This window comes from Salvelinus sp. IW2-2015, linkage group LG8, assembly GCF_002910315.2.
Source record: "Salvelinus sp. IW2-2015 linkage group LG8, ASM291031v2, whole genome shotgun sequence".
Lineage (NCBI taxonomy): Eukaryota > Metazoa > Chordata > Actinopteri > Salmoniformes > Salmonidae > Salvelinus > Salvelinus sp. IW2-2015.
This window is the reverse complement of record NC_036848.1, coordinates 2,050,309-2,063,232: the sequence shown is the minus strand read 5'-3', so window position 1 is coordinate 2,063,232 and position 12,924 is coordinate 2,050,309. Positions and strand designations below refer to the sequence as shown.

Here is a 12,924-nt window from a genome sequence, read left to right as displayed (position 1 = left end):
GGAGAGGAGAGGAGAGGAGAGGAGAGGAGAGGAGGACCTCTAAGTGTTTTGTGAAGTATCAGGGCCTGTTTGAGGCAGTACTAGGCAATCAGCGCACAATGATATGTATTGCGGTATCAGGGCTTGCGATAGGCAGTACTAGATGAGCAACGAACACAACAGATGGCAGAGAGGAAGACCCCAAATGTTAATCTTATCACATGGATTCATGTTTCACCATCTGGTTGACTCACACACACACACACCATCAGGGTCGATGAAAATACTTGCAGGATGAAGAGGAGGAGAGATGAAAAGGGAGAGAGGCAGAGGAGGGAGGGGAGAGAGAGGAGAGTGAAGAGAGAGGAAAGGGAAGGATGACGGAGAGAGAGGAGGGTAAAGAAAGCGAGGAGAGAGAGGCAGAAGAGAGATGGGGAAAGAGCAGAAGTCATTCTGTAGTAAAGTGGATTACCCTGCTTTGGAGAATGACATCATGTCTGACAAGCTGAGGATCTGTAAAGTAGAGGAGATTAAGCCTTTATTTATTATTTATTTGTAATTCCACTGCTGTTCTTTTCTCCAATCTGATCCAGTAATGTAAAGCCTGTAATCATAAGATCCAGGGGTCAGTATTACGCCTCACAGCAGACCTCCTTATGAATTGGAGAATTTAGTTTTTCTCTTCATAGAATCAATCAGAAGGGAGAAACTGTACTGTGGGAGTTAAAGCTATATTTCTGATCGCTCTCCCCCCTACCTCCCTCCTCCCTCCCCCTTCCTCAACAGCCACCCCTTGTATCAAGGCCATCAGCCCCAGTGAGGGCTGGACTACAGGCGGGGCTACAGTCATTATCATTGGAGAAAACTTCTTTGATGGACTTCAGGTCATATTTGGTACCATGCTGGTCTGGAGTGAGGTCAGTAGCGTGTGTGCGTGCTTGTTTGTTTGTTTGTTTGTTTGTTTGTTTGTTTATTTGTTTAACAAAAAATAGTGAACGAACGAAAATTTCACCAACTGGGGACATTTTGTTAGACCCACGAGGTCAAATGCTATTTCTGGGGGGTTTCGGGTTAAGGTTAGAATTACGTTAAGAGTTAGGGTTAGGAGCTAGGGTTAGGGTTAAATAGAGTTTTGGGGGTTAGGGTAAGGGTTAGAAGTTTGGAACCACCAAGACTCTTTCTGGAGCAATCGGGGAAGAAGATCCTTGGTCAGGGAGCTGACCAAGAACCCGATGGTCACTGACAGAGCTCCAGAGTTCCTCTGTGGAGATGGGTGAACCTTCCGGAAGGACAACCATCTCTGTAGCACTCAACCAATCAGGCAACCAATCTGGTAGTGGCCAGACGGAAGACACTCCTCAGTAAAAGGAACATGACAGCCTGCTAGGAGTTTGCCAAAAGGCACCTAAAGGACTCTCACACCATGAGAAACAAGATTGTCTGGTCTGATGAAACCAAGATTGAACTCTTTGGCCTAAATGCCAAGAGTCATGTCTGTGGGAAACCTGGCACCATCCCTAAGGTSAAGCATGGTGGTGGCAGCATCATGCTGTGGGGATGTCTTTCAGCGGCAGGAACTGGGAGACTAGTCAGGGTTGAGTGAAATATGAACGGTGCAAAGAACAGAGAGATCCTTGATGAAAACCTGCTCCAGAGCGCTCAGGACCTCAGACTGGGGCGAAAGGTTCACTTTCCAACAGGACAACGACCCTATGCAGACAGGCAAGACTTCGGGACAAGTCTCTGAATGTCCTTGAGTGGCCCAGCCAGAGCCCAGACTTGAACTCAATCAAACATCTCTGGAGAGACCTGAAAATAGCTGTACATCGACGCTCCCCATCCAACCTGACAGAGCTTGAGAGGATCTGCAGAGAAGAATGGGAGAAACTCCCCAAATACAGGTGTGCCAAGCTTGTAGCGTCATGCCCAAGACTCAAGGCTAAAATCGCTGCCAAAGGTGCTTCAACAAAGTACTGAGGAAATGGTCTGAATACTTATGTAAATGTGATATTTCAGTTTTTATTTTTTGCACAAAAAATCTCAAAATCGTTTTTTGCTTTGTCATTGTGGGGTATTGTTGTACATTGATGATGTAAACATTTTTATAATAAGTCTGTAACCTAACAAAATGTGGAAAAAGTCTAGGGGTCTGAATACTTTCCGAAGGCACTGTATAGAACTTGTTTTTATTTACATTTTATTTAACCTTTTTTTAACTATGTCAGTTAAGAACAAATTCTTATTTACAATGAGATACAATGAATAAACCGGCCAAACTCGGACAACGCTGGGCCAATTGTGCGCCACCCTATGGGACTCCCAATCACGGCCGGTTGTGATACAGCCTAGAATCGAACCAGGGTCTGTAGTGACACCTCTAGCACTGAGGTGCAGTGCCTTAGACCGTTGCGCAACTCTGGAGCCCCAAAATGTTATGGGGTCTGTAATGACAAGTGAAATAGATATGTAATATTACAAACTTCTTTTGTCCCCTGTCCCCCTCCGTAGCTCATCACAGCCCACGCCATCCGGGTGCAGACTCCCCCAAGACACATCCCCGGGGTTGTAGAGGTCACGCTGTCATACAAATCTAAACAGTTCTGCAAGGGCACACCTGGATCGCTTCATATACACAGGTAAATAGCATCTTTGAGTTTAAACACCACCCTGACGCTTACAGGTATTCCCAGACGCTAGCATATTCCGCAGGAAATAAGTCGCTTAATTCAACCACACCTGACGCTACATACTTCCCACGGTAAATAATCTTAATGTAAAGGCACACCTGGACGCTATCATATTCCCCCCAGGTACAATAGATCTAAATTTAACACACCTGACGCTACACATATTCCAGGTGAAAATACATCTTAATTTAACACACCTGACGTCCACATATTCCTCCAGGGTAAATACCCACTTAATTTAACACGCCTGAACGCTACATATCGCAGGTAAAATACACCTTAATTCAATCACACCTTGACCGCTACATATTCCGCCAGGTAGAATACATCTTTTAATTTAACCAACACCTGACGCTCACAATATTCCCAGGTACAATACATTTGATTTAACCACAGCCTGACGCTACATATCTCCCAGGTAAATTAGATCTTAATTTAACACACCTGACAGCTACATATTCCCAGGTAAACTACACCTGTAATCTTAACACAGTCTCGCTGAACGCTACAAATTATTCCCCCAAGTAAACTACCTTAATTTAACACTGCCCTGAGCTACACTATTCCCAGGTAAATACACCTTAACAACACACCTGACGCTGCACAGTATTCCAGGTAAAATACACCTTAATTTAACCCCTGAAAACGCTACATATTCCCAGGTACAATACACCTTAATTGTTAACACAACCGACGAACATATTCCCCAGGTTAAATACACTTAATTTAACACAACCTGACGCTAGCACATATGCCCAGGTAAATACATCTTTAATTCTAACACACCTGCACGCTACATATTCCAGTCGCAGGCTCGGGCAATACATCTTAATTTAACACCAGCCTGACGCTGACATATTCCCAGGTAAAGTACACTAATTAAGGATCCACCACCTAGCGCACATATTTCTAACCCAGGTAAATACATCTGTAATTATTAGACCATCCTGACGGCTACATATTCCAGGAAATAGATCTTAAGCATCTAACCTACACTCTCTGACGCTTTGACATCTATTTCCCAGGTTGGATATAATCTAGTCTTAATTTAACACACCGACGAACGGCATCATAATCACACGACGCTACATAATTCCCAGGGATAAAGTACACATTAATTTACACAGCTGCCTTGACTTGCGTACATAATTCCCAGTAAAATACTACTCTACTTCAAAACTTAACATCACCTGACGCTAGCAATTATCTCCACGGGTAATACATCCATTAATTATACACCACCTGACGCTACATATTCACACAGGTAAATACATCTTAATTAACACACCTGACACGGCTTACAACTATTCCCAGGTAAATACATCTTAATTTAACACACCTGACGCTACATATTCCCAGGTAAATACACTATTAATTTAACAACACCTGACGCTACATATTCCCAGGTAAATACATCTTAATTTAACACACCTGACGCTACATATCCCAGGTAAATACATCCTTAATTTAACACACCCTGACGCTACATATTCCCAGGTAAATACATCTAATTTAACACACTCCTGACGCTACATATTCCCAGGTAAATAGATTCTTAATTTAACACACCTGACGCTACATATTCCCAGGTAAATACACCTTAATTTAACACACCTGACGCTACAATATTCCCAGGTAAATACACCTTAATTTAACACGCCTGACGCTACATATCAGGTAAATACACCTTAATTTAACACACCTGACGCTACATATTCCCAGGTAAATACACCTTCATTTAACACACCTGACGCTACAATTCCCATGTAAATACACCTTAATTTAACACACCTGACGCTACATATTCCCCAGGTAAATACACCTTAATTTACACACCTGACGCTACATATATCCCAGGTTAAATACACCTTAATTTAACACACCTGACGCTCACATACCCAGGTAATCACCTTAATTTAACACACCTGACGCTACATATTCCCAGGTAAATACACCTTAATTAACACACCTGACGCTACATATCCCAGTAAATACACCTTAATTTAACACACCTGACGCTAACATTATTCCCAGGTAAATAACATCTTAATATTAACACACCTGACGCTACATATTCCCAGGTTAATACACCTTAATTTAACAACACCTGACGCTACATATTCCCAGGTAAATACACCTTAATTTAACAATATACACTGGGGGAGGGAGAGGAGAGAGGGGAGAGAGAGGAGAGGAGAGGAGAGGAGAGGAGAGGAGAGGAGAGGAGAGGAGAGAGAGGAGAGGAGAGGAGAGGAGAGGAGAGGAGAGGAGAGGAGAGGAGATGGGAGAAAGGGTAGAAGGGACTATGGATAACCATGGTCGGCATCTTGGCCTCCTGGTTGGTGGTTGGCTCCAGTCTGTGTTTAGTGCCAGTGGGTAATCATATAGGACTGGCATGGTGTAGCCTGGCAGCTGGCAGCTGGCAAGGGAAATGGCACATTGACATGCACACACAACACACATACACATTCACACACACACTGGGGACAGCTGGTATCACTAATCACTTGTGTTGGGGAGAGGACCACATGCTGCCTGCTCACAGACCTAATTATTCATCACACACAATACTGCTGCTACTATTGGAATAAACACAACACACACCACACACACACACCAACACACCACACACACACACACACCACAACACACACACACACACACACACAACACACACACACACACACACACACTGTACAGTCGTGGCCAAAAGTTTTGAGAATGACAACAAATATTAATTTCCACAAAGTTTGCTGCTTCAGTGTCTTTAGATATTTTTGTCAGATGTTACTATGGAATACTGAAGCATAATTACAAGCATTTCATAAGTGTCAAAGGCTTTTATTGACAATTACATGAAGTTGATGCAACGAGTCAATATTTGCAGTGTTGACCCTTCTTTTTCAAGATCTCTGCAATCCGCCCTGGCATTGCTGTCAATTAATTTCTGGGCCACATCCTGACTGATGGCAGCCCATTCTTGCATAATCAATGCTGGAGTTTGTCAGAATTGTGGGGTTTTGTTTGTCCACCTGCCTCTTGAGGATTGATCACAAGTTCTCAATGGGATAAGGTCTGGGAGTTTTCCTGGCCATGGACCCAAAATATCGATGTTGTTCCCAGAGCCACTTAGGTATCACTTTTGCCTTATGGCAAGGTGCTCCATCATGCTGGAATAGGCAGTTCATCACCAAACTGTTCCTGGATGGTTGGGAGAAGTTGCTCTCAGAGGATGTGTGTGTACCATTCTTTATTCATGGCTGTGTTCTTAGCAAAATTGTGAGTGAGCCCACTCCCTTGGCTGAAAGAAGCAACCCACACATTAATTGTCTCAGGATGCTTTACTGTTGGCATGACACAGGACTGATGGTAGCGCTCATCTTGTCTTCTCAGGACAAGCTTTTTTCCGGATGCCCCACAACAATCGGAAAGGGGATTCATCAGAGAAAATGACTTTACCCCAGTCCTCAGCAGTCCAATTCCTGTACCTTCTGCAGAATATCAGTCTGTCCCTGATGTTTTTCCTGGAGAGAAGTGGCTTCTTTGCTACCCTTCTTGACACCAGGCCATCCTCCAAAAGTCTTCGCCTCACTGGGCATGCAGATGCACTCACACCTGCCTGCTGCCATTCCTGAGCAAGCTCTGTACTGGTGGTGCCTCGATCCCACAGCTGAATCAACTTTAGGAGACGGTCCTGGCGCTTGCTGGACTTTCTTGGGCGCCCTGAAGCCTTCTTCACATCACTTGAACCGCTCTCGTTGAAGTTCTTGACGATCCGATAAATGGTTGATTTAGGTGCAATCTTACTGGCAGCAATATCCTTGCCTGCGAAGCTCTTTTTGTGCAAAGCAATAATGACGGCACGTATTTCCTTGCAGGTAACCATGGATGACAGAGGAAGAACAATGATTCCAAGCACCACCCTCCTTTTGAAGCTTCCAGTCTGTTATTCGAACTCAATCAGCATGACAGAGTGATCTCCAGCCTTGTCCTCGTCAACACTCATACCTGTGTTAACGAGATAATCACTGACATGATATCAGCTGGTCCTTTTGTGGCAGGGCTGAAGTGCAGTGGAAATGTTTTTTGGGGATTCAGTTCATTTTTATGGCAAAGAGGGACTTTGCAATTAATTGCAATTCATCTGGTCACTCTTCATAACATTCTGGAGTATATGCAAATTGCCATCATACAAACTGAGGCAGCAGACTTTGTGAAAATTAATATTTGTGTCATTCTCAAAACTTTTGGCCACGACTGTACACACACACACAGAACAGGAAAGTGGGTAGAGAAAAGGAAACTGGGTGTATTTTCACATCCCTATTCACGTGTAAAGCTGTTTTTATTCTGGGCAGCCTGCTTTTCTCTCCTTCCCTCTCTCTCGCTCCTACAAGTCCATTTACATGTATCACCATTCATCAAAGAAGCTACAATCCCTTCCTCCAGGCAGAGATGCTGTAATCCTGTGAGGTCTGTTAGGGGCTGTAAAGAGCTGTGAAGTGCTGGCAGGCTTCTGGCTGTAGATTGGGTTTGTGTCCCAAATGGCACCCTATTCCCTGTATAGTGCAATCCTTTTGACATGAGCCCTATGGGTCCTGATTAAAAGTAATCCTCTATGTAGTTAATAGGATGCCATTTGGGACGCATGTTGGAGGTGCATGATGATGAACTCGTTCAGAAGTCAATCCTTTCCTCTTCAGAATGCAGTCGCCACCGCTTATCACTGCTGATATTAAAAGACCCTGCTGCTGGAGCACATATAAATCGAACCAAATGTTATTGGTCGCGTACACATATTTAGCAGATATTATCGCATGTGCAGCGAAATGCTTATGTTTCTAGGTCTAACAGTGGTACTGTTACAAAACTATACACAAATCCCCAGATATGAAAGGAAATAAGTTACGAAATACCAGAACGAGCAATGTCATATTCCGGAATATAAATATACTGCATATACAGTACCAGTCAAAAGGTTGGACACACCAACTCATTCAAGGTTTTTTCTTAATTTTTACTATTTTCTACATTTGTAACAGGGCGCGTACTGGCGGCAGAGAAGTCAGGCGCAGCAGAGCGAAAACTGATTTACAACGGTGTCGTTTAATAAACATAAAAACCACCGTAAACAGAACAATCAATGAATGGGTCAAACAAAACCCAGTCTCCACCAGAATAACGTGCACAAGCACTACAAGAAACAAATCCGCACAAGGACATGGGGGGAACAGAGGGTTAAATACACAACATGTAATTGATGGAATTGAAACCAGGTGTGAGGGAAGACATGTCCCGTGTGGCTCAGTTGGTAGAGCATGGCGCTTGCAACGCCAGGGTTGTGGGTTCATTCCCCACGGGGGGACCAGGATGAATATGTATGAACTTTCCAATTTGTAAGTCGCTCTGGATAAGAGCGTCTGCTAAATGACTTAAAATGTAAATGTAAAGACAAGACAAAACCAAAGGAAAATGAAAGGTGGATCGGCGATGGCTAGAAGGCCGGTGACGTCGACCGCCGAAAGCTGCCCGAACCAGGCGGAAGTCGTGACAACATTATAGAATAATAGTGAAGACATCAAAACTATGAAATAACACATTTGGAATCATGTAGTAACCAAAAAGGTTTTAAACAAATCTAAATATATTTTATATTTAAGATTCTTCAAAGTAGCCACCCTTTGCTTTGCACACTCTTGTCATTCTCTCAACCAGCTTCATGAATGCTTTTCCAACAGTCTTGAAGGAATTCCCACATATGCTGAGCACTGCTTTTCCAACTCATCCTAAACCATATCAATTGGTTTGAGGTCGGGTGATTGTGGAGGCCAGGTCATCTGATGCAGCACTCCATCACTCTCCTTCTTGGTCAAATAGCTCTTACACAGCCTGGAGGTGTGTTTTGGGTCATTGTCCTGTTGAAAAACAAATGCTAGTCCCACTAAGCGCAAACCAGATGGGATGGCGTATAGTTGCAGAATGACGTGTTAGCCATGATAGTTAAGTGTGCCTTGAATTCTAAATAAATCCCCAACAGTGTCACCAGCAAAGCACCACCACACCATCACACCTCATCAATGCTTCATGGTGGGATCCACACATGCAGAGATCATCTGTTCACTTACTCTGCATCTCACAAAGACACAGATGTTGGAACCAAAAATCTCAAATTTTGACTCATCAGACCAAAGGACAGATTTCCACCGGTCGAATGTCCATTGCTTGTGTTTCTTGACCCAAACAAGTCTCTTCTTATTATCGGTGTCCTTTAGTAGTGGTTTCTTTGCAGCAGTTCGACCATGAAGGCCTGATTCACGCAGTCTCCTCTGAACAGTTGATGTTACTTGAACTCTGTGAAACATTTATTTGGGCTGCAATCTGAGGTGCAATTAACTCTAATGAAGTTGTCTTCTGCGGCCGAGGTAACTCTGGGTCTTCCTTTCCTGTGGCGGTCCTCATGAGAGCCAGTTTCATCATAGCGCTTGATGGTTTTTGCGACTGCACTTGAAGGAACTTTCAAAGTTCTAGAAATGTTCCATATTGACTGACCTTCATGTCTTAAAGTAATGATGGACTGTCGTTTCTCTTTGCTTATTTAAAATGTTCTTGCCATAATATGGACTTGGTCTTTTACCAAATAGGGCTATCTTTTGTATACCCCCCTACCTTGTCACAACACAACTGATTGGCTCAAATGCATTAAGAATTAGAAAAATTCCACAAATTAACTTTTAACAAGGCACACCTGTTAATTGAAATGCATTCCAGTTGACTACCTCATGAAGCTGTTTTGGTGAATGCCAAGAGTGTGCAAAGCAGGGTAGAGTACCGGGTGGTAGCCAGCTAGTAACAGGCCGGCTAGCGGTGACTGTTTAACAGTCTGATGTCCTGGAGATATAAGCTGGTTTTAGTCTCTCGGTCACAGCTTTGATTCACCAGTACTGTCTCTGTCTTCTAGATGGTAGCGGGGTGAACAGGCCGTAGCTCGGGTGGCTGAGAACCTTGATGATGTTCTTGGCCTTCATGTGACACAGGGTGCTGTAGATGTCCTGGAGGGCAAACAGTGATGTGTTGTGCTGACCGCGCCACCCTGTGGAGTGCCTTGCGGTTGTGGACGGTGCAATTGCCGTACCAGGAGGTGATACAGTCTGTCTGACAGGATGCTCTCATTGGTGCATTTGTAGAACTTTGTGAGGGACTGAGGGGCCATGCGGAATTTCTTCAGCCTCCTGAGGTTGAAGAGGCGCTGTTGCGCCTTCTTCACCACACTGTCTGTGTGCATAGACCATTTTAGGTTGTCAGTGATATGCATGCCGAAGAACTTTAAGCTTTCCACCTTCTCCACTGCGGCCCGTCGATGTGGATAGGGGCGTGCTCCCTCTGCTGTCTCCTGAAGTCCACGATCAGCTCCTTTGTTTTGTTGATGTTGAGGGAGAGGTTGTTTTCCTGGCACAACCCCACCAGGGCCMTCATTTCCTCCCTCTAGGCTGTCTAATCGTTGTTGGTAATCAGACCTACCACTGTTGTGTTGTCAGAAAACCTGATGATTGAGTTGGAGGCGTGCGTGGCCCCGCAGTCATGGGTGAACAGGGAGTACAGGAGGGACCTAAGCACGCACCCTTGTGGGCCCCCAGTGTTGAGGATCAGTGTGGTGGAGGTGTTGTTGCCTACCTTCACGAACCTGGGGTCGACCCATCAGGAAGTCCAGGACCCAGTTACACAGGGCGGGTTTCAGACCCAAGGCCGTGGGCTTAGTGCTTCATGATGAGAGAAATGAGTGCTATGGGTGATAGTCATTTAGTTCATTTACTTTGTATTCTTGGGTACAGGAACAATGGTGGACATCTTGAAGCAAGTGGGGACAGCAGTCTGGGATAGGGAGAGATTTAATATGTCCATAAACACTGCACATGCTCTGATGACGCAGCTTGGGTGCCGGCTGCGTCAGGTTTGTTAGGTTAGATTACTTGTTGGTTATTACTGCATTGTCGGAACTAGAAGCACAAGCATTTCGCTACACTCGCATTAACATCTGCTAACCATGTGTATGTGACTAATAAMATTTGATTTGATTTGATTTGGCAGCCTAGCGAGGGTTAACAGGCTCAAATGTCTTACTCTGTCGGCCATAGAGAACGAGACTTCACAATCCTTGTGAGCAGCGATGGCCCGCGTTGGTGGCTCTGTGTTTTCATCGAAGTGGGGAGAAGGTGTTTAGCTTGTCCGGGAGCAAGACGTGGGAGAGAAACCTCAGTGTCCGCAACGTGGCTGGCTTTCCCTTTATAATCCATAGTGGTCTGGAGTCCCTGCCACATACAGTGCCTTGTAAAAGTATTGACCCCCCTTGGCATTTTTCMTATTTTGTTGCTTGACAACCTGGAATTAAAATTTATTTTGGGGGGGTTTGTATCATTTGATTTACACAACATGCCTACCACTTGAAGATGCAAAAAATATTTTAATGTGAAACCAACAAGAAATAAGACAGAAAAACAGAAAACTTGAGCATGCATATCTATTCACCCCCTMTAAAGTCAATACTTTGTTGAGCCACCCCTTGCAGCAATTACAGCTGCAAGTCTCTTGGGGTATGTCTTTATAAGCTTGGAACATCTAGCCACTGCGATTTTTGCCCATTCTTCAAAGCAAAACTGCTCCAGCTCCTTCAAGTAAGATGGGTTCCGCAGGTGTACAGCAATCTTTAAGTCATACCACAGATTCTCAATTGGATTGAGGTCTGGGCTTTGACTAGGCCATTCCAAGACATTTAAATGTTTTCCCCTTAAACCACTCGAGAGTTGCTTCAGCAGTATGCTTAGGGTCATTGTCCTGCTGGATGGTGAACCTCCGTCCCAGTCTCAAATCTCTGGAAGACTGAAACAGGTCACCCTCAACAATTTCCCTGTATTTAGCGCCATCCATCATTCCTTCAATTCTGAGCAGTTTCCCAGTCCCTGCCGATGAAAAACATCCCCACAGCATGATGCTGCCACCACCATGCTTCACTGTTGGGGATGGTTTTCTCGGGGTGATGAGAGGTGTTGTGTTTGAGCCAGATATATAGTTTTCCTTGATGGCATAAAAGCTCAATTTTAGTCTCATCTGACCAGAGTACCTTCTTCCATATGTTTGGGGAGTCTCCCACACTCCTTTTGGCGAACACCAAACGTGTTTGCTTATTATTTTCCCTAAGCAATGGCTTTTTTTCTGGCCACTCTTCCGTAAAGCCCAGCTCTGTGGAGTGTACGGCTTAATGTAGTCCAATGGACAGATACTTCAAACTCTGCTGTGGAGCTTTGTAGCTCCTTCAGGGTTATCTTTGGTCTCTTTGTTGCGTCTCTGATTAATGCCCTCCTTGCCTGGTCTATGAGTTTTGGTGGGCGGCCATCTCCTTGCCGTGGATAAATGTTGTGGTTCGCGCTTTCAGTTTTGCGTGATTGCTGCCATCTATCCACGGTTTCTAGTTTGGATAAGTTGTAATCCTCACAGTGGGAACAACATCCTCTATGCACTTCCTGATGAACTCAGTCACCGAGTCAGTGTTTACGTCAATACTATTCTCATTACGGGTAGTTGCTAAAAATTGGGTGCGCACACACACGCACACATGCACGTACACACATACAAAGACCAATGCTCTCTCTCTGACAGACAGACAGACACATTAAGAGTAGTATTTCTGGGTCTAGTACTGATTAGGTGTGAACCATCAGTAATCAGTCAGGAGGCTGAGGATGCTGTTAGGACAGGACAGGGACAGGAGAAGACTAAAATACAGCAACAGAATATTAACAACCTGAAAGACTCTAAATGTGTCCCAAATGGCTCCCTTTATAAAGCCCATAGGGCCCTGGTCARAAGTAGTGCACTACATAGTGAATAGTGTGCCATTTAACTCCCATGCTCTCTATGTTCTATCTGACTACTATTCCACAGGGGGGTGGAAAGAGCCAGAAGTTATTTGTCATTTTTATATCGGAAGAAACTGTGAAATGGAAGAACTTCAGTCTGTAACTGTATTACTGGCATTGGTATCAGTGTGTAGTACAGATGGACCTTAGAAGCACACACCCACAATCTGTCTGTCTGTCTGTCTGTCTGTCTGTCTGTCTGTCTGTCTGTCTGTCTCAGTCTCTGTCTCTGTCTCTCTGTCTCTCTGTCTCTCTGTCTCTCTGTCTCTGTCTCTGTCTCTCTGTCTCTGTCTCTCTGTCTCTGTCTCTGTCTCTGTCTCTCTGTCTCTCTGTCTCTCTGTCTCTCT

The 12,924-nt window shown here is 44.4% G+C and overlaps 1 pseudogene; it reads left to right on the top strand.

The window, feature by feature from the left end:
• Positions 1-12,924, top strand: part of LOC111967078 (transcription factor COE1-A-like) — a 65,172-nt pseudogene that overhangs the window by 2,353 nt on the left and 49,895 nt on the right.